Source organism: Centruroides sculpturatus, unplaced genomic scaffold (assembly GCF_000671375.1).
Source record: "Centruroides sculpturatus isolate CEXI.00-Female unplaced genomic scaffold, Cexi_2.0 scaffold405, whole genome shotgun sequence".
Classification (NCBI taxonomy): domain Eukaryota; kingdom Metazoa; phylum Arthropoda; class Arachnida; order Scorpiones; family Buthidae; genus Centruroides; species Centruroides sculpturatus.
Genome location: NW_019384578.1, coordinates 217,667 through 238,643, shown reverse-complemented (window position 1 = coordinate 238,643; position 20,977 = coordinate 217,667). Strand labels below are relative to the sequence as shown.

At 29.3% G+C, this 20,977-nt stretch overlaps 1 long non-coding RNA gene across 1 annotated transcript; it reads right to left on the bottom strand.

Annotated features, from left to right (window-relative positions):
* Positions 1–6,967: 6,967 nt before the first annotated feature.
* LOC111624396 lies at positions 6,968–7,659 on the bottom strand. Its single transcript, XR_002756569.1, has 3 exons — positions 7,448–7,659; positions 7,182–7,353; positions 6,968–7,108 (listed from the first exon to the last, which is right to left on the bottom strand). It is a non-coding gene; the product is annotated as an uncharacterized LOC111624396 (long non-coding RNA).
* Positions 7,660–20,977: the final 13,318 nt, after the last annotated feature.

The following is a 20,977-nucleotide window of genomic DNA, read 5'->3' as shown; positions in this document are numbered from 1 at the left end:
AATGCTAAATATTTTCTGTAAATACCACACAGTAATTATAATTAAATATATAATTTAACATATAAATTAATAAAAATATAATATATAATGTAGTTGAACCCTGCAATATCGTCTTTATTTTTCAAAAGCTTTTTTTAAAACAAAATAAACTCCAAACAAAAATCATTTTTATGTTCCCTTCAGTGGCCGTTGTTAACAGGTTAAACTGTAATAGTAATTTAAAGGCATTGATTTAAAAACAAACATTTTACACTCGATTTATAGAAAATTAATTTTTAAAAATAAGATTTTACATGTTTCCATTTTGTAAAGTAAAATAATAATAATGTAAAATTATTTCAATATTGATATAAGTATCGATTTATTCACGCATATTTTATCAATTATCAAGAAAGAAAGAGCGAATATTTTACAATTTTGAAACAAATTTAATTTAGTAAAATAAAATTTTATTGAATATTTTTTTTTAAACCTTGAAATTACAAGTTAAAGCCCTTCTACTATAATGAAAAGAAACCTTTGGCAATTTTCTTGTCACAAAATACACGAGTGTCAATGTGACAATCAACAAAAATGAACAGGACCATTAATACCAAGACTAAAGGCATTTTGTAAGAAGTAGATAGTCACAGTTAATTTATTACCATTCTGAATTTAATAGGTTTTATGGCACAATCTTATAATCTTTCAAAGTTCAAAAAGAAAAAGAAAGAAAAGTCAAATATATAAATTTTAAATTGACTTTTTTTTTTGAGTGAATATATTTACAAATTCATCAAATTACTGAAATAAATCGCTTTAAAACTTTACTAAAATATATTTTAGATTGTTTTTTAGTAATTTAATACATTATTTTATTTTATTAAATTATTTTAAACATTTTAAAAATAATTTACATTTATTATTTAATATTAAAAATATTAATAAATATTGTTCGTGAGTATAGTGTAAAACTGGGATTACATTTATGTAAATAATTTATTTATTAAAATATTAAATATTCTTCTTATTAAATACCTGTTAAATAGGGCCTGCGTGAAGATATGAGGCCTGAAAAATAGAATAAGAAATGACTCTTTATTTACAAAGGATCATTTATGAGGCCTGATGACCTGGAAATTATGAAGACCCGTAAATGGTCCTTCTAGTCTATAGGAGATTATTCGCGAGACCTCATATTTGTAAGACTAAAAAAAAAAACATAAATTATTCACCTCAAACATTTCTAGGTTATTAAGAAAGCCTTTTTTTTATTAAATTTTACATTGTTTAAAAATACAATACTTAACGCCGTGTTTGTTATTTTATTATATAATACGCTTCATAAAGGATCAACCATTGAAACTTTATGAGGCCTTAAAATAAACCTTATAATAGATTTCACAAATAGGTCTCATAATAGGCCTCGCAAATATGCCTCACAACAAGAATAGGCCTTACAAAGACCTATTGTAAGTCTTGTTCTTATTATTAGAAAGTCTCTTCCACTATACACAAAAGGAAAAAAGTTACCTGCTTATCAATGAAATGTGATTTGAACTCACTACTTCGAACACTCAAACGTCAAAACTACACTTGGAAACCTTATTTTCATAAATATACTATTTAAAAATTGTACAATTTCGTCCGTNTTTTAATTAAAATTTTTATAAGATTTTTTCTCTCTTGACAGTTAATTCTAAAAAAAAAATCTGATATTATTATTTTTAAAAAAAATAGCTGAATTTTTCTCCATTTTTGAAATAAAAAATCGTGTTTTTCATTCAATCTCTTCTAAAGTTTACAAATCAACGTTGTAATAAAAAAAGATAAATAAAACTACAACATGATAAAAATTGATTTTATTTTTAAATTTTTATCTTGTTTTCTAGAGCAAAGAATGCAAACAACGCCTACATCTATCCATTTCTTTTAATACTATAATCAGTCTGCTATTTAGTATTGGCAGGTATATATTATGTAATTAAATCACTGATTGATTAATTAATTAATCGTCACTTATCGTTTAAAACATAATTCATTAAAAGTTTCAAGAGTTATGATTATTTCTGGTAAAAATATATTTTCGAAATTTTCAAATAAATTATATATTTAACTAATAATAAATTGCTGTAGTGTGTAATTTTAAACCGGATATATCTTAATTTATAAAATATTAAAGAATATTGATTTTAAAATTTCATTTTATAAAATTTTAAAAATAAAATAACATAATATATTGAAGGTGTAGAGTGGGGTGTAAGTTTAGTATAATTATTTTTTATTTTATTGTATATAGTGTTCTACAACGTAGTAAGAATGTATCCTTAGGTATTTTCTAACCATCATTAGGGGATGGTTATTGGTTTAATCCTCATCGTGACGATATTACTGAAGCTGATCTGATCGAAAGTAACTTACGTGATCGAATTTCGGAAGAGTCCTAGTTCGATTTCCGCTTACATAAATGTGTAAATTTCACTCGAAATAGAAATGTTTTATTTAATTATGTTACATGACTGTAATTAAATGATTTTCAGTTTTCATTTATCTATTAGTATAGTAGATGTTGGAATATAGGGTGGCCTATAAGTCGGTTAACTGATGTATATGTATAATAATTACATACACATTTTTTTAAAAGAACGGTTCAGATCGGTTTCGATAGTTGCGTGTTGTACATGATAACAAGTAACATGCCTTTGTTAACTAATTTTTGGACAACCCAACCGTGTTGTGACTTTCTACAAAAATCCCTGCTCTATAGAAAATCACAGTAGTTCCTTTCAAAATCCACATTGACGTGTTTAACATTTATATAATTCGAATAATTATGTAAATATTAAACATGCTTATAATTCCATGCATTATAATTCCTTGCTCATGCTCGTAATTCCATGCACCTTATTATCATTAACGAAAAAATCTCGTTAATCATTAATCATTAGCATTAAATAATATGACTTCTTGATTTATATTTAGAAATAATTTCTTAAATGAAAATTGAGAATTTTGAATATATTTACATAAATCCATAAGAATGTAAGCATTAATAATTGTCTGATATGGAATTACATATTCATCTCCTTCGTATCATTATATGTGATTGATTCGAAAAGGGTTGTTAATACCTCGTGTTAAAGTTTAAGATACTGAAAAACACGCGGCAATATTTGATATTGCTTAATTTTAATTGATGAATCACACTGAGTTATGGCTCAATTAACCAATTTGTGGTACAAGAACATCAATTTAAAATAATAAATTTTAATATTTTAATTGAAAAATATGAAAATTTTGCGTAGTGATTCTTACATATTCTTTCTGTTTCGAAATTGTCTTGAAAGCAATAAATAAATCGTTCAAAAAGAAATTTTCTGAGCTGGTAAAATGTCATTTTATTGAATTTTCAAATTGGAATTTATGAGACGTTACAATTTAAGTTATTCTTTAAAAAATAAAAGTTAGAATACAAAGAATATTATATTGTTATATAAGCAAATAACATTTTCTATGAAATGTATAGAAGGTCTTCTGTTCTTTTATGGAATTTATACAGTTTGTTTCAATGTCTTTTATAAGTTTTCCACGAAATATGTAGAAAGTCTGCATCTCTTTTTTCTATCAAATTCTTCCATGAAATGTATAAAAAGTCAGTTTCCATATCATCTATAAGAGTCTGCTTCTGTATCTTCTATAAAAGTCTTCCATGAATTATATAGAAAGTCAGTTTCCATATCCTCTATGAAAGTTTTCTGCAAAATGTCAACTATATCTTCTACTAATCTTTCATGAAACGTATGAAATGTCTGCTTCTATATCTTTTACAAAAGTCTTCTATGAAATGTATAGAAAGTCTTTAGAAAGTATAAAGAATATTATAATATTCTATAACTAAAAACACTTTCTAAAAAAGATTTCTTACTTGAAATGTGTCATTTGTCAATATTTATTGTAAAATAGTGACTCAGTATAAAATAAATTCGAATTGATGACGACTCATTTGTTATTCGTTCAAGGATAAAGTATTGTTACTTTCAGAAACTAGAATAAAGTAAACTTAACATATTTAAATTTTGAAATAAATTGAAAAGAATTGAAACTTTCTCATCAAGTCAACCAAATGACTTTTGCTTCTCAAGGTCTTCCCGATCTTTATCTTGAACAATATTTCTCATTTCCTAATTTGTAAGTTCTTTTTTTTTTAAATAAAGAACTCTTGGATAAAGTCAAAAAGAGTCTTAAGAAAATTACTAAAAGTTCTTGATCTTTTTTTAAATTAAAAAAATATATATATAATGATTTATTGCACAGTTACTAAATTTGAATAAATTGTGTCGAAAATTTTTATTGGATAGTTGAAATATAATGGATCTATCTATTTTCAAGATTAAATCTTAGAACTATATGACTAGAATTTGTTTCGATATATTAAGCGAATTAATATATTCATAGACTTAATCAATATTATAAATGTCAGCATTCTACTGGATAAAACTTTTTAATACATAAAAAAAATATATATATTATATTGTAAAACAGAATATGATTTATAAGTTTAAATTAAATTTTAAATCTTGAAATTTATTTTCTAAAAAGTTTATTCGGAGATTGATCAAATGCTATTTATGTAAAGCTGCATGCATGCATTTTTATAACGTTTTTAAAAACAATATTTTGGTTTTGTACGATTTTCTGTTTGTCCTTTTATCTTATAATATTAGCAACAGATGAACAAAGCGTATATTAGATTCATTAAATTAATAAATGCAACAGCGAAGTTTATTTTCATTCGCATTATGAATAGTAAACAAACAAATCTAAAGGATTTTGCAAAATAATTTAATATAATTCTTTAATAAACATCAGAGTAACTATTTTGTGTGTGAATTAACATTAACTGTTCGTGTACGTATTATTATTATTAATTATACTGGGCCATGTACATGCCTTCTAAAAAGATAAAAAGAACATTCAAATGATTAAAATAGCTTATGTTGAAGAAAAGTACACTTTTAACCCTTATCTAAAGAGCCTGCTGGAGGCATTTAAGGCTTCAGTCTACCGCCCTAGGAGAACTGGAATTATGAATTAAATCTGGAAAGTCTGGGTCAGACAGACCACTTTTGTATTCAAGGGACAAAATAATCGCGACTTCGATTTATAAAATTTCAAATTATCTGAGATTTAAGTACTGTACAGTATTTGTGTACAATATTCCAAATGCCACGTAGGCCTAACTGATGTAATTTATTAAGCAAAGGGAATACAGCGATGAGCTCAGAATGCTATTTTCGTTAATTAATAATTAATAATAATATAAATAAACTGCGGATAAACAGCACGTGTCCAGCGAGAACTCACATGTTGCCAGATAGGTTTCCTAAAGTGTAAAGTAGAATCCCTCGCAATGTAGCCCAAATTATTTTTAAAATGGCCCAAAAAGTAATAAGTTACCCAAATGTAGTAGCCTGATCTCCAAACTTTTTTGATCGCGTATCCCTAAGACGAAAATAGTTATAAGTTGTACAGTACCTCCTATATTATTATTATTATATTATATTAAATGATCGCGAGTGATCGTGTGCCTACTTCTTCGAGAGGATGACTATAAGATTAGACAGACTGCGGACAGGACATACGTACAGTATTTTGAAGGAAAACTTGGCGAACCCCCAAGTATTACTTTGCGTACCCCACTTTGGAAACCACTGGCCTAGAGCCTACAAATATCTCAATACGCTACTGTAACCCAATCTCGCAATCTCGAAAACCAGCAGTATTTGATGAGATAAGAGAAAAAAAGGGTAGTCCAAGGGTAAGGTTACACCCGAAAATGTGTTAGTGTAAAAGCAAAGCCATATTGACCAGATTAGTAGTTCTCGGTATATTGTTCTCTTATAGCATGGAGACACTTCGATCTAAACGAAGAAGTTATCATAACAATAACAAAGTTCAGACAAAATTTTCACTTCGAATTTCAAAGTAGCCGTATTTCGAACTAGCCAAATTCCTTAACGTGTAAATCACTATATCCCCGGCCAGGACAAAAGTACAGCTACGGGATTTCGAACTATTCGAGTTGGAAATAACCAAGATTTCTTATAGTAGCATCTTTTACGAGAGAGCATCGGGATCGTCGAGAGGGATGAAAATAGATAGTTTTCCTCCGGCTCGGAGAAAACTTAGGAAGCGATAGTGATTCTCAGCCTTGTAAAATTAACGTTATTTTTACTAAGAGAAAATACAATCTTTAAGACTTCTTTTTTAATAAAGAAACATTCTACGCATTTCATTTGTTCAAAAAGCAAAAGGCAAAATGGATCTGCCCACTCTACCTCAGAGCTTCGTATATGCTCTCGATGGTCCATGATTTTGGACAGCAACTGTCCTTGCTAGAGAGCTTAAATTTAGTTAATAAATTAATAAATAATTAATAAATTCATACCTACGTAAAACTATAAGTATAAAAATTAATTGCAATTACATGAACAGATAAAAGTTGATTACAATAATTTGTAATTACACTTTATTAATATTTAGGTCCTTAAAATGATTTCATTTCAAATGGTAAACGTTGTACAAAAATACTTTCAATATTAAATACTGTAATTGCATGTCTTAATAAATTTTATTAAATTTAAGACAATCTTTAATTATTCTGTTCTGTTAATTTGTGAAGAAAGATCAAAATAGCTTCAATAAAATGGCTTCCGTTAGAAATTTTTCACACTTTTCTTCATTATTTCCAGTGTAATGAATTATTTTCTTAGAAATCAAAAGAAAATTTTGGAATTTTGAAATATTGTAACTTCGGATCAATACGCATATAGTTTTTTCTTTCTTTTCTGGGACTTCTTCCAACACTACCATCGATGAATGAATTTTCCAATTAATAGGAAGAAAATCGCGGTTATTGAGCCCAAGAATGCATACCCATTAAAGGGTATGCTGCCAATTATCGGACATAGAAGTCCAGATATCGGACATAGAAGTCCAGTATTTTGACACGATGTATCGGACTAAATTTCTGCGGACTAAAAGGAAGATCGCCAAGATATCCGCAAAGTGCATTCCTGTTTTGTTTTACAACAGATTCGGTCGTATATTGTATTCATGACGGAACGTTCTAGAAAAGTAATTTAATTTAATTAACTAAACTGCTTGAAGTAACTTTAAAAATCACAAATCTAATCACTCACTATCGGGGAAGTAATCTTGCATAAATTCATTCATCAGATTACAATCTCGCTTGCTGAAGTCCTATGTTATTAAGCAAGACAACCACCAATCATTTTCTTCGGTACAAAATGTTCCTTCAAAGTAGTTTTCTACTTTGAGCTTGAGGCAACACAAGAATCCTAATCTGCCTCTCTGAAAGATTGTCGCACAGGCGGGTTGAGTTAATGGTAAGAATTTATAAGTCAGAACCTTTCTCTATCCAGAATTATTATGGTAATGTACTTACTGCGGACAACGAAAGATCGTAACCCGTATCCACTCATTAGTATAAGACAGGCGGCAACAAATATTCCTTTTAATTAATTAATTGTTAACAATACTTTTACGTAACAATAATGTTTTTTACGTAGTATCCGTAATGGAAATCACTTAAATGTACTTTAATTGGTCATGTTTTTTTCGAGAGATTGGTCATTATAAATGATAGAGATGGGATTACATACCCCCATTATATACTAAAGTGCATTTACACACACACAAATCATGATTAAATTCTACATTTGATTATGTTTATCAGGTTTCTTAGGTGGGATTGATGATGAATCCTAATTAATTTTTTCTTTATATTATTATAAAACAGTAATTTAATTAATTAATTTTATTTTCTATTTATTATAGTTAAACTATAAAATTAATATACAGACAAAGTAATTAAGTGTTAAAATGAATTTTAAAAATTTACGAGATTAGGATCAAAGTTCAGGTAGAAGCCACGTTAATTTCAACAGAAGAGCGATTTTCAATATAAAATTTTAATATAAAAGCATTAAAAAATATTTAATTTCTGTATATTTTTAATTAAAATTGTTAAAATTTACATTAAAAAAAACTCAAATTCAAGCAGCAGTCCTGTTTGTCTGAACGTTTATTTTACTTCATAACACGTAGTATATGAGATAAATATTGTTTTCGTGAGAAAATCGATGACGAGATTTCGATCGAAACGTGTATTTTTAATGTATTAAACACAATTTAACATTTATTTTAAGTATAAATTTCTTTGTTAATTAGCAATTTAATAATTTCCACGATGAGAGTAAGAATTTAAAATTTATGAAGTGAACGAATGAAATTCATTCTAAAATTTGTTATTTTTACATTTATAGCTCCTATTGATTTTTTTAAACGATCCAAAACTGGAAATGAAAGTGGTTAAGATTTTTGTCGATCTTTCCACGTGACACGTTCCACGAAGCATCCTGATATAGTTCATTTGCATAATGCGTAACACAGAGGAGGAGGAGAGAAAACTAATATGACGTTTCTACTAAACTTTTTCTAATAAAAGACACATTTTAATCTATTATATTTCGTAAAAAAGAAGCTTGTATCAGATAAATTTCCATTTTAAAATAGAAAAAGTGTTGTGTGCGCGTGTGTTTTCTTTGATAAGAATTCTGTGATTATTTTTAATATTCTAAAAAAAAACGAAACGAAATATCTCGTGTTTCTTAATTCGAATAATAAAATTTAATTTATTTTATTTTTAATTTATATTAAAAAAATATTAAAATTAATTTAAAATACTTTTAACCAATCGAGAGAGCCGATTTTTATGTAAAAATGTGCGCATTATACGCGAATAAAGTATTAAAATCAGCAAACTATGACTAAAATAATGATGAGTTTTATAACCTTAAAGTGCATTTAACAGTTTTGTAAGAATACATCCATCTTCTTGATGTCCACTGTTCATTATTCCCAAAAGACAAAATTTAAATTGATGTCTCTTGTAACTCGCTTCAAAGTGTGTTCTAAAAGTTGGCCATTGAAAATAGAAAATACCTTGTTCTCATCAGTTAAAGCATTAAATATACCTTAAATATATTTTTTTTAAAAACATTATTTTAATTTAAAAAATTTGATCATTACATTCCAACAAAACTTATAAGAAAAGTTTTAAACATTAAAACTACAAGTCATTAATTAGTAAGTTGAACAATTTAGGAATAGTTAAGGAATTATTAATGATACGTAAGTGTTACAACTGTTCAAATTCATCGGAGCGTAACAGGTTTAAATAAATTATTATAACTCGTTTAAAAGAAAATTTTATTCTAGAATAGTAATTCTTAACGTGGAATGCACCACTCCAGCTATGTTAGATGCATTCTTTTGCCAAAATAGCTCACATTTTTACGTCAGTTTCACGTCATTCTTATATTTTTGTTACGGGGAAGTGTTAAATTACATTAGATTGACATAATAGTGTACAGTAAACCGGCAAAACGAATGCAACTTTTGTATTACAGATTACATTTTGTATACATTTAATTAGTAACACGAGCAAAGTTTAGAGTTTATAATGAACACTTCTTCAAAAACATCCTGAAAACATCCCTAAAACACTCCTATTTATATCTATTTGAGTCTCACTTCGGTAGAAGTTTAAGTAGAGTTTTGGTGGATTTTTCTCAATCACTTAAGCAGTGCATAAAGATAGAATACACGTGAAAAAATAGAACCCCACTCTCTTAAATTAAAAAAAAGAAAAGAAAATTTATGGGGTGCTAGAGATAGTTTAAAAATTCAAGAGGGGTGCGGACAGCAGAAAAGGTTAAGAATCACTTCTGTAGAATTAAAGAGTAAACTTTAAGTAAGGAACAATTTTTCTTTGTATATATACATAGAAAGAGAGAAATAAATAAAAATACGATGTCAACAGAAAGATTTATTATACATATTAAGATAAATTTCACTTCAGATAAATTTTATTGAGTAAAACATGGAGTAGAAAATCTTCAAAAAATCTTTGAATACAACATTTACGAATTATGAAACGACATCTTTAAATGATTTATTGGAGATTTTCTATTGTGATAAATGAAATATTTGTGTTAAATTCTCGATCCATTTCGTAGAAAATTTGTATTGTTTATATGATTTACAAATTTATAAATTAAGTCACTTTTCAAATTGCTGTGTACTATAAAAAATAATGTCAACGTTTTTGGCATGTAATCAATTATCATTAACATTTGAATAATTTATTATGGATTGAATTGATGAAATAACACAACGAAGGTCTGCTAAGCGGGGACGTCTCCAGGGTGGATTTTCTATTTTACTGGCTTCTGTTTAGGTGTTAGGCACGTGAAGAAAACCCGCTACCAACCCGTTGGTGAGGTTCCCCGCGACCAGTGTTCAGATCCACTCGACCACCAATGGGGCTAATTTCACATAGAACGTGTTTAAACAACATTATAACTTGTTTAACGTTATGATATTGTTTAAATATCGAAACGACGTGTTTAAACAATTTATATAACTTATGTACTAAAGTGGATAAGTTATATAAATTACGTTTTTAAAGTTATACAATGCTATAAAAGAAATGTTAGAATTATATACAATAGGCACATATTATTCTTGTAACTAATATCAAGAAAGTCTAAATTCATTCCTGTTGTCTCCAACGTTTCCTGTATGATAAATCAATTCTCTAAGCTTTGAATTTAAAACTACAATTTAAGAAAGTTTAAACAATAGCAAAACAACAATTTTAATCAAAATTTTTATACTCCTGACTGCTATTCATTTGTATAAATTATATTTGAATATTATACAATAATAAAAAATTAATCATTTTAATAGTTTAAAAAACATTTAAATAAAACTAATTGCAGAATACTGATTATAGTGTTTAACCGGAAAAAACAATTTATTGTTATATCTCCATTATCATCTAGAAGAGGGGAGGAAAAAGAAGAAAATAATCTGTGATAGTTTGAATGGATATGAGACAGAACATATAAATGAGTTTGGGTATTTTGGGAATAGCTCGTGTCTGATAGAATTGATAGAGAAATTGGTTGAAAGGCGAATAACGTTTGAAAGTAATTGGTAGCGTGGGAGAATTGCCAATAAATGATGCCTTTTCTTCCTTCCAACTTACTTTATGATAAATCGGTCGTATACAGAAAGGAGATTAATAGTTATAATATATGTCTACTGTACAGCCATTATCTGAAAATTATACAGTGAATCACACTTGAGATATGAGAGGTGTGCGGTGAAGAGAGAGAAGACCTCCTGATAATATTACTTGTTGTTTATAATTAACGTGACAAGTAATTATTATAGTTAATTCTATCATTTGTGGTTCGTGTTAGAGTTAGTTTATATGATAAAACTATAGTTTTGTGTTAGAAACTATAATAATTTCCTCTAAGTTACATTATAATCTATTAACAATCTCGTAGAAGGATGTGAAATAATGTTACGTTACTGTTAAATATTTAAGACGTAATTTATATGTAATGATGAACAATACACGTAAAGTACATTAACATGAAATATTTTTACGATTCTTTGCGAATGAATTTAAAAAAACAGAAAAAAACTGAATTTCTAACCGAAAGAAATTCTATTTTTAGAAAGGTTATAAATTGCGTTAGAATTTGCTTCTTTGTATTTGTTGTAACCGAAATGTCTATTGTTTTTTTTTTGTATTTTTCTACACTGAAAATGTTCTCTTTGAGACTAGAGGCTGGTATATATCAAACAAAATTGAAGTCGATTGTAGATAACAATACTGTGAAACAACTCTTTTGCAATTCACAATTGAATTATCATATGAAAAATGTTTTTATGGGTTTTTATAAATTATTTATTAATTTAGAAAATTATTAAAACTAGATAAAGCTTGCGTAAGATTCTTGATAGGAAAATAATCTCGACGAATTAATTTTTTCACTTGTTTTAATCAAATTTACTACGGTATTTACATCCTCAAATTATATCCAAAGCATTAATAAAAGCATTAAAATTTGGAAATATAAAATCCAATTTCGATGGAACGACCATCTAAATAGTGTTACCTGTAAATGTTCAACGGATCTTTCCCATAAATATTCGAGAAACTTTCAGTATTTGTTAATTATTAAATCTGCCACAGTGACTGACTGGATGTGTCTAACACCTAAATAGCGGCCAATTACTCATAGAAAGTCCCCTAAAGGTATTCCCTTTGGGAGATCGCCCAATTGTTACGTTGCCTTATCGCAATCAGTCCAATCCAAGAATCATTAAATTTACAATTTTTTATTGTAACATATTGCTATCACCAAATCACGTAACTTTTACACTCTCAAACTGAAACTTGTGTATAGATTTCAATCTTACGTATTGTATAGTTCTTATTGTTGAGGTAAATCGATTTAGTTCCAATTTCAGAGGCAGACAAATGTTGGCTCTAAATCGAAGTTTGATTGCAATTAAAGAAATTTTCTTTTTATTTATTTCCAAAATATTAAAATTTAAAAAATAAAATAATTTTATGATTAACTTTCGAATAGTTTGGCCAATTTGGGAATTGTCATTCTCTCTTATTTAAAATAATCGATTGTTGATTCAAGCTCGATTTAATAACTGTGTCATATATAAATCAATCTTTGGTGATGTCAACGAGTTATGAATTCAAAAATTTAATATCTTTCAACGACGTTTTCCATTGAAAGTCCTCGTAGGAGGCAATTCCCTTTAATAGATCACCTATAAGTTGCGTTGTTTTATCCCAACAATCCAATTCATTCTTTAATTTCTATTTTAAAATATTAAAATCAATTTCTATAATTTTAAACATTCGAGAGAAGCTAAATTAGAAAAAAAATTTTCAAATGATTTTATTCAAAAAGCAAATTAATATTTAAGAATTTACCAATGGGCACGTTGCTTATCTAGCTATATTAAAGCCGCTTTACCGGGCAATGCTTCCAATGTCTATGTTAGTGGCTTGCAGCAAATTAAATGCATTTAATCCAGGACACAGAATAATTAGGAAATCAGTTAGAATAATCATTTATCCGGATAATTTCATTAACTTCTAAGTGCTTTCTAAGCTAAGGATAGAGGCGATATTCATTAGTTTACGTACTAGAAGAAAAATAGTTTCGTGTACTGTACATTACGAAGTAGGATTTAATATATGTATGCCTATATACGGTAAGTATACGCAATATATAGGCCTATACAGGCACTCTCTTATTAGAATTTCGTCAAGAAATATTATATATAATATTTTATTTTCGAAAATTGATAATTTTTATTACAATATGGCATAATTTATTAGGTATGTCGACGTAGGTTTTGCTAGAGTCAAACCAAGCATATTTTTCAGATGAACTTATTTTGTTTACATTAATTTGTTTAATTAAAATTCTGCTTACTCGGAATTTTATTATCAAACTTATCGGATTGTACAGTTTTGCTATTTTTCTTCTTTTCGTCTCTCCAAGTGTTTGCTTTTATTAGCGCCCATTGATCGAATTGTCGAATTTCATCGGTTTCTGTTCGTATTTTTCTTAAATCGTTGAAACTATTCTGTAAGCTATATTTTATGCCATTTCTACTTCAATGCTATCCATTCAAATTTATGACCCTTATCGACACAAAATAAACATTTTCTAACAAATCACCAGTTCGGAATACAATATACAAATGTGTTTAATGTACAAACTGAAGAGTTTCCTTGATGTTCAAGAACGGGACAAAAGTTCAAATTTTACTAAAACGACGGGACGGCCGGGACAGAGGGGGGAAGTACTGTTCCGTTCAAAATGCTAAATATGGTCTCCTGCCATAAAATAGTTTTCATATAATATTTTTTAAAAAACTATTAAAAAATTACGCTCTTCATTTTTCTTAGATTAGTAAAAACACAGAAAATATTTACAGGGCGCCTCGAAATTACAGATATTCAACTGTTCATATGATTTATTAACTCTTTCGCTACTGCCATCTGTATTTCTCTATTAGCACAATTTCTCGCAGCTCTCGTGCTCATAACCTTTTGCCCCTTCAAATGTATATATGTTACAGTCAAAACCCGTTTTTAGTTAGAACGCGTTTTAACTAGTTGAAACTAGACAAAACCGGTTTTGTCTAGTTAAAACTAGAATTTACTGTAGTCAAAAATGAATTTGAGTTAAAACTAGAATTTACTGTAGTCAAAAATGAATTTGAGTTAAAACTAGAATTTACTGTAGTCAAAAATGAATTTGAGTTAAAACTAGTTTTAACTAGACAAAACGGGTTTTAACAAAGACATTCGGTATAAACTAGTTTCAACTAGTTAAAACGCGTTCTAACTAAAAACGGGTTTTGACTGTAACATATACATTTGCTATAACTAGGATTTCCTTAGTCGTTCTCCTTTCATTATTTCCACGTGTACTCTCGTCAAGTGGGTTCGCGCCTTTTCAATGGACTGGCATGTGGAGTTTCCGGGTTTTCTTCACGCTAGTAACACCTAAATGGGCAAGGCCAGTTTTCCATAAAAGATCTCCTCCTTGGCAGATTACTCAAATGTTGCGTTGCCATAAAAACGAATAAATAAACCCAAGTAAAAATAAATCCATTCAGAAATTGCTCCTCATTCATCCTCTCAACATGGCCAAATTACCATAAGCATATTTTCTCACCTTTGTACGACATTCTCTTTCACGTCACGTATTTCCATGATGTCCTCACTTTTCATGTAGTTCCTCCTCGTCGTTCCACACATTTTCCTCAAATATGTGTGCCGAAAGAATGATATAGCCTACTTTAAAAAATTGCATTCACATTGGAAAATGTCTCTGAAGTTTAGTTATTTTATTCGTGACCACAAAAGATACTTGACATTTATAAAATTATTTATATAGAACGTTCAATTATGCCAAAAAAGAGTCGAATTAGAAACCTTTATAATCTGATTAAAAGTAATCGAATTATCATTGATAGTTTGCTATGTCGAAAAATTTTTATCATGCAAATTGTGTTAAATTTCCATTGTTATAATCTCCAATACTGTTCTTTATAAAGGATAAGCAGATCAAAACGTATTTGAAATTATAGCTTTTAGATGAATAACAATAAAATTGGACAATCTGAAAATTCAAACGACAGTCAAAATTGGACAACATCCAATTTTCCATGTGTCCAGAATCTTAATAGAGGCCAGTTTCCTTAGGAAGTCCTCCAGGAAAGCTGTTTGTTTGTTTGTTTAGTAATTGCGGCAACGCAACACTTGGGCGATCTGCCTAGGGGGAATGCCTTCCGGCATTCCCCCAGGAGATACCCTTTCCGGCATATTGTTAAAAAGACTCCCAGGGGGTCTTCTTTTTTAATTGGTCCCTATTTGGGCGTTACAGACGTGGAGAAAACCCGGAAAACTCCACGTGGCCAGCCCGTCCTGGCGAGGGGCGAACCCACGACCGAACTGCCAGTGTTCATGGAACGAAACCGCTTGGCCACTAGTGGGCCCCCTGGAAAGCACCCCTTCCTTTGCAGCTCGCTCATATGCATTGCCTTATTCCATCAATCCAATCCAAATTCATGTATAAATATAATATATTCTTTATTAAATTAAAAAGGAAAAATATAATTGCTACATCGTTTAAATAATTGTCGACCGAGCTGATAGATGTTGAAAAATTTATATCTGTAAAGTGCATTTTCTGCGATGCCTCCTAACAGATCTGATTAATCCCGATAGGTGCATTCCATTAGTTTGAACCATAAACCATCAGCAGAGTTTAAAAAGTTTGCTAAACTAATGGCTAACCACTAACTCAATTATTTTTGGTTTCACTCTTCAGATTATTCGCTTAGCTATGTTATAAGTCTACAATATCGCTAAAATTCGGACATACTGTAGTACCATAAGGAAAGAAAGTTAAATTTAGTTACTTTCCACTTTTTATTTTAAATAATAATTATATTTACACCAAACACATTCCTAACATGATTTTCTAATTTTAAACATAAAATGTAATAAATTTGAAAATTGTTTTATATATTACTTTAAAGAGATAGAATTTTGATCGAATTTACAACTCTTTTATTAAATCTTTAGAAAATTTTATTATAAGAAAACTTTAAAACTATTCCTAGCTTAAATCACTTAAACTTTATCAATTAATGAAATGTATTTGTCGATTCTGGAAATTTAAACTTTATCTAATTTACTGTTATACTTCGTATAATAAAATTGTTATTATACAAGATACAACTAAAGTTTAGAAGGAAGATTTATATTCAGATTATTTTGTATTCAGCTCGGTAGGCTGACGTCTTATCCTTCCTCGTCTTATCCTTATCCTCCCAAAGGGCCTAGCAACTAGGACAACATCCCCTAGTTGCTAGCCCCTTTGAGAGACGGTTGGACGAGTAATGCTGTTAACGCCCGTTCTTCACCATCCGGTCGTTTCCATTGTCAGCCTGCCCGAATCCACGATGGGTATGCAAAAAACCCCTCTTGTGCCCATAAGGTAAAAAAAGTTTAAAAGTATTCTGATATATAATTAAAATTACATATATGATGAAATATAACTTCAGTTAATATATAATTTATTTTCTTTAATAAGGTTATACTGTTATATAAAATATATTAACAACTTTTACAAGTTTTACTGAACTGCTTTTATGTAGGAAATCCTTTATTTTGTGATATTTCCTTTTTCTAAGTAAATGCCATTTCTCTTTCTGCAGAATCAATGAAATCTCCAAGGAATGAGTCGAAATTGGCATTTGGTAAAGCATTAAGTAGAATCTGGCGATTAGTTATGATAAGTTAGTGACATTGATGGGAAATACACTATGGGACAACTATACCAATATCTGCTACAAATGACAAAAATAACGTATCACTGAACTAACTTTTCCATTGTTGGACGTTAAAGAAAATTCTAAACATTTTTTAAATTAATAGAGAAGCATTACTAAATCACAATAAAAAGCAAAAAATAAATTAATTAAATTTTAACTAATTAGAAGACCCTCGAGAGAGGCACCGATCAATTACCTTTTTGAGTCATCCGTCATATTACAGGATCAAAGAAGTTTAAACTAAAGGGCCTGCTGATTCCTCCATAATACGGATTGGATTCGTGACACAAGGTAAACTCAACCTATGGCCGATCTGCCAAGAGGGGATGTCTCCCGGAAGGACTGTCTATCAAAAACTGGCCCTTTTTTTTATGAATTATGGCTCAGAAAACTCCACTCATCCAGATGCAAACTACTAGAGTTCAGTAATTTTATCCATTGGGCCACTGATGGGCCTATAATATCCTTGCTGTTATACACGTATCTGTGTATAACAACCTCACTATGTGACAAATATTTAATTTTGCTACTTTCTTCTGTATTAAATAAAGGTCTTGATTAAAGTTTAATGCTTCTAGACTTACGTGGAGTATGGCATATTGGAAAAGCTGTAATGAATATCTCCTATACTGTATTTCTATTATTACTTTATTTTATTTATATATTACTGTGCAAGCTATTTCTCTCATTTCGAATTTAATTTCATCAGCAAATACATCGTGGGCCTACCAGAAGCCCAGTGGATAGAATCATTAAATACTGGTGTTAGCGTCTTGACCACGTGGAGTTTTTCGGTTTTCTTCACATTGGTAATAATTAAATAGTGGCCATTTTCCCATAAAAGACCTCAGGGAGACATCACCCATGTGTTGCATTGCCATATATAAATAAAACCAAACCAAACAAAATAGAGAAAATTTTTGGCGATTTTTGCACATTTCGATCGCTTATATTTCGGCAACTCCTTTATAGAAAATACTGAAATTTTGTACATTACCTAAGAAAACAATTATCTTTCGAACGAGATATTCAGAATTATTTTAGGCATTGAGGCGGAGAAACTGATCACCGAAAATCAGCAACTCTTGTTTCTATATATATATTCAGTGACTTTTTTTACTTGGTTGCCGTGACTCTCGATTAATTCTTAATCCAAAATAATTTTAATATTTATAATTAAGTTTTTTTATTTTCAATTTTTTAATCTGTAGAGTATAATAATGATCGTTAATTTAGATTTAAAGATGAAAGTAACAATTGTATTTAGTGATAATTAGAGATGCAATGAGGGAGGAGTGATGTTTAAGTATCAGTTCTTTAACAAAATTCCATTTTTCTTGTTTTTAATTGTTACAACAATTCATTAAATCGAAACAAGATGTTAAAAACATTTAAAACACGAGTTTTACTTGTTAACCTTTAAACGAAATGACAAAAGATTATCTGAAGGCCCAGTCTGTTCGGATTAAATTATCTTCGTTAGCAAATGTTTTTAATTAACTTTTTTAACAATCCAAATAAAATTTTCCTTCCTCATCTTAATAATTATATAAAATTTAATTATATTACGTTTATTATATTCGATTTGTACCATTAAAATATAGCATAACTTAGAAAATATTCTATTTTTAATTCAATTACTCAAAGATCTTACAATTTTATTCGTAATTATTTAAAATGTTTATTTTTTCTTCTATTGTCATTTTTTATTTCATAAAATAACTAATCGTTAGGTTACTCACGTTTACGAGTCATCAATAAGATCAATATCTTATTGATGCTTTCAGAATTTGCTAAATTTATTCTCTCGAGTGATAAATTGTTATCTATTCCTATTTCTTCTTACATAGAAAAATAATATTAAATATAATTTATTTGAAGAAGAAAATTAATTGTCCTTCTCCTCGTTAATATATTACGTTTTCGTCAATCACTACTCACTTCTCAGACTGACCCAACCGAAAAAACATGGCTGATCATGACGGTATACATACTTTCGCCATATGCATCCTTGATATGGAATCGTATTAAACATTTATAGCCTTGCTGTCTTTTCTGATTAATAGAAATCTTAACATTCATTTGATTTCATAAATGAAATAAGGCAAATTCTAAATTAATAAAAATCTTACAACGAGTTGCATAACTTTTCCGGCTATTATGAGTTTTCATTTAAAAAATAACTTTTATATTATTAATCGCAATATACAGTATATAAAATTGTACGTGCCATCACGTATTATAATATTTTATTATTTAAAAACTTTTCATATTATTAAATATAAAATAGCAAAAAAACTTAATTTTGATGGAAAGGATAAGTTTTATATAAAAAAATTTGTAAATGCTAATAACGAGTAAAATCTTCATTAAGTTCGACCTCGCTTGAGATATGACCCTCTCTATCTTCCCATCTCTTTGACCTTTAACTACCAAAATTTACTTGTATCTATGCACGTTGTACACAAGTTATCGTGCCAAAATTCGTTTCTTAATCCCCATCCTGAGATACTAAACGAAATAGATGCCAACACACACGTATCCATGAAAATTGTTTTCTTTTTTAGTTCAGGAGGTCACAAAACGTGGAGATTTGCGAAAACCCCGAAGGGTCAAATGTGCGGCCATTCCAATGCTTTCCTTTGTTACGCATACGTAATCAGCCGGAAAAGTGAAACGATGACGTCGAATGGTATGAAATAGCGCCATCTAGTCAACAATCCGTCTTTATATATTAGAATAATAGAATTAATAACATTAATAAATAATATAAGAATATTACTATTAATATTAATAGTAACAACTTAACAACAAAAAATAATCATAAATAACAAATATTACAATGTGTTATGAAGTACCGCCATCTGTTGAGAAAGAAAGACGACAAAAGAAGCTACCAACAAATAAACAGACTTTGATTATTATATTAATAACTAGCAGATAGGCCCGGCGTTGCTCGGGCAAAAAATAACGATAGCGAAGGTTAAGATTATTACGTTATAGTCAATCTTACCCGTTTTCAAAGAATACAAGAATTAGGTCCCCCTGTTTCCAGACTAATTAGAGAATTTTTAGATGGGTTAAAAAAATGTTCGATTTCCCGGAAAAACGAAAAACTGCATCTGCGTCTGTAAATCTTGTCCGTCGCTTTCTCTTAACACTTCCATTGTTAAAACTTCCATTGTTGACACTTCCATTGTTAACACTGCCATTGTTGATACTTCCATTGTTACTTAACACTTCCATCAACAATGGAAGTGTTAAGCCTTAATCCTGTCCCTCTCTCCCGTGGGGAGGAATTTCGAAAAATCCCTTCTTAGTGTCGTACCCTGAACTGTACCAAATTTCAACTTTCAACTCCTAACCGTTTGGGCTTTGCGCTGATTATTATTATTATTATTATGTTGGGTTTAGTGGGTTATACTCTATTCACACCAGTGGCTGTGTACTATGCCGGACCAAAGTCAAGGCATAGTACACAGCCACTAGAATTTTCTAACAATATGGCATATATTCAATATAGTGGCCTTCTGTAGCGTGATGTATGTATTTCTTGTATTCTTGTATTCATGTATTTCTATGTAATTGTAATGTTCCCAGACTTTTGTATAGTGTGTATCGTATCACACCTGTACAGGAGAGAACGACAGGTACAATAAGCACACTATCCATCCTCCAGAGATGCCTTATTTCTTGGGCGAATTCTGTGTACTTGCTAATTTTTTCAGTGCATGTGTTTTGTACATTCTGAGTGTTTGGAATGGCTATGTCTATAATGTATGTGATTTTATTGTATTTGTCAATGAGTGTGATATCTGGTCTGTTGTGGTAAATTGTTTTATCTGTGATTACGGCTCTGTCGTAATACATTTTGTGCGTGTTGTTTTCCAATACTGTCTTGTGGAATGTACTTGTAGTATGATTCGTGGATGTCTAATAATTTGTGTTCATTTGCAAGCTGTTGGTGTATTATATTTGCTACTTGATTGTGTCTGTGTAAATAATTTCTGTGCCAAGAGCTTGCAACCAGAAGTGATGTGTTGTATAGTTTCTGGCATGATGTGACATTTTCTGCATGTGTCATTTGTGAGTGTTGTATCTTTGAGTATGTGTTTTCTGTAGTTTTTAGTATTTATGACCTGATCCTGTATGGCAATCATGAATCCTT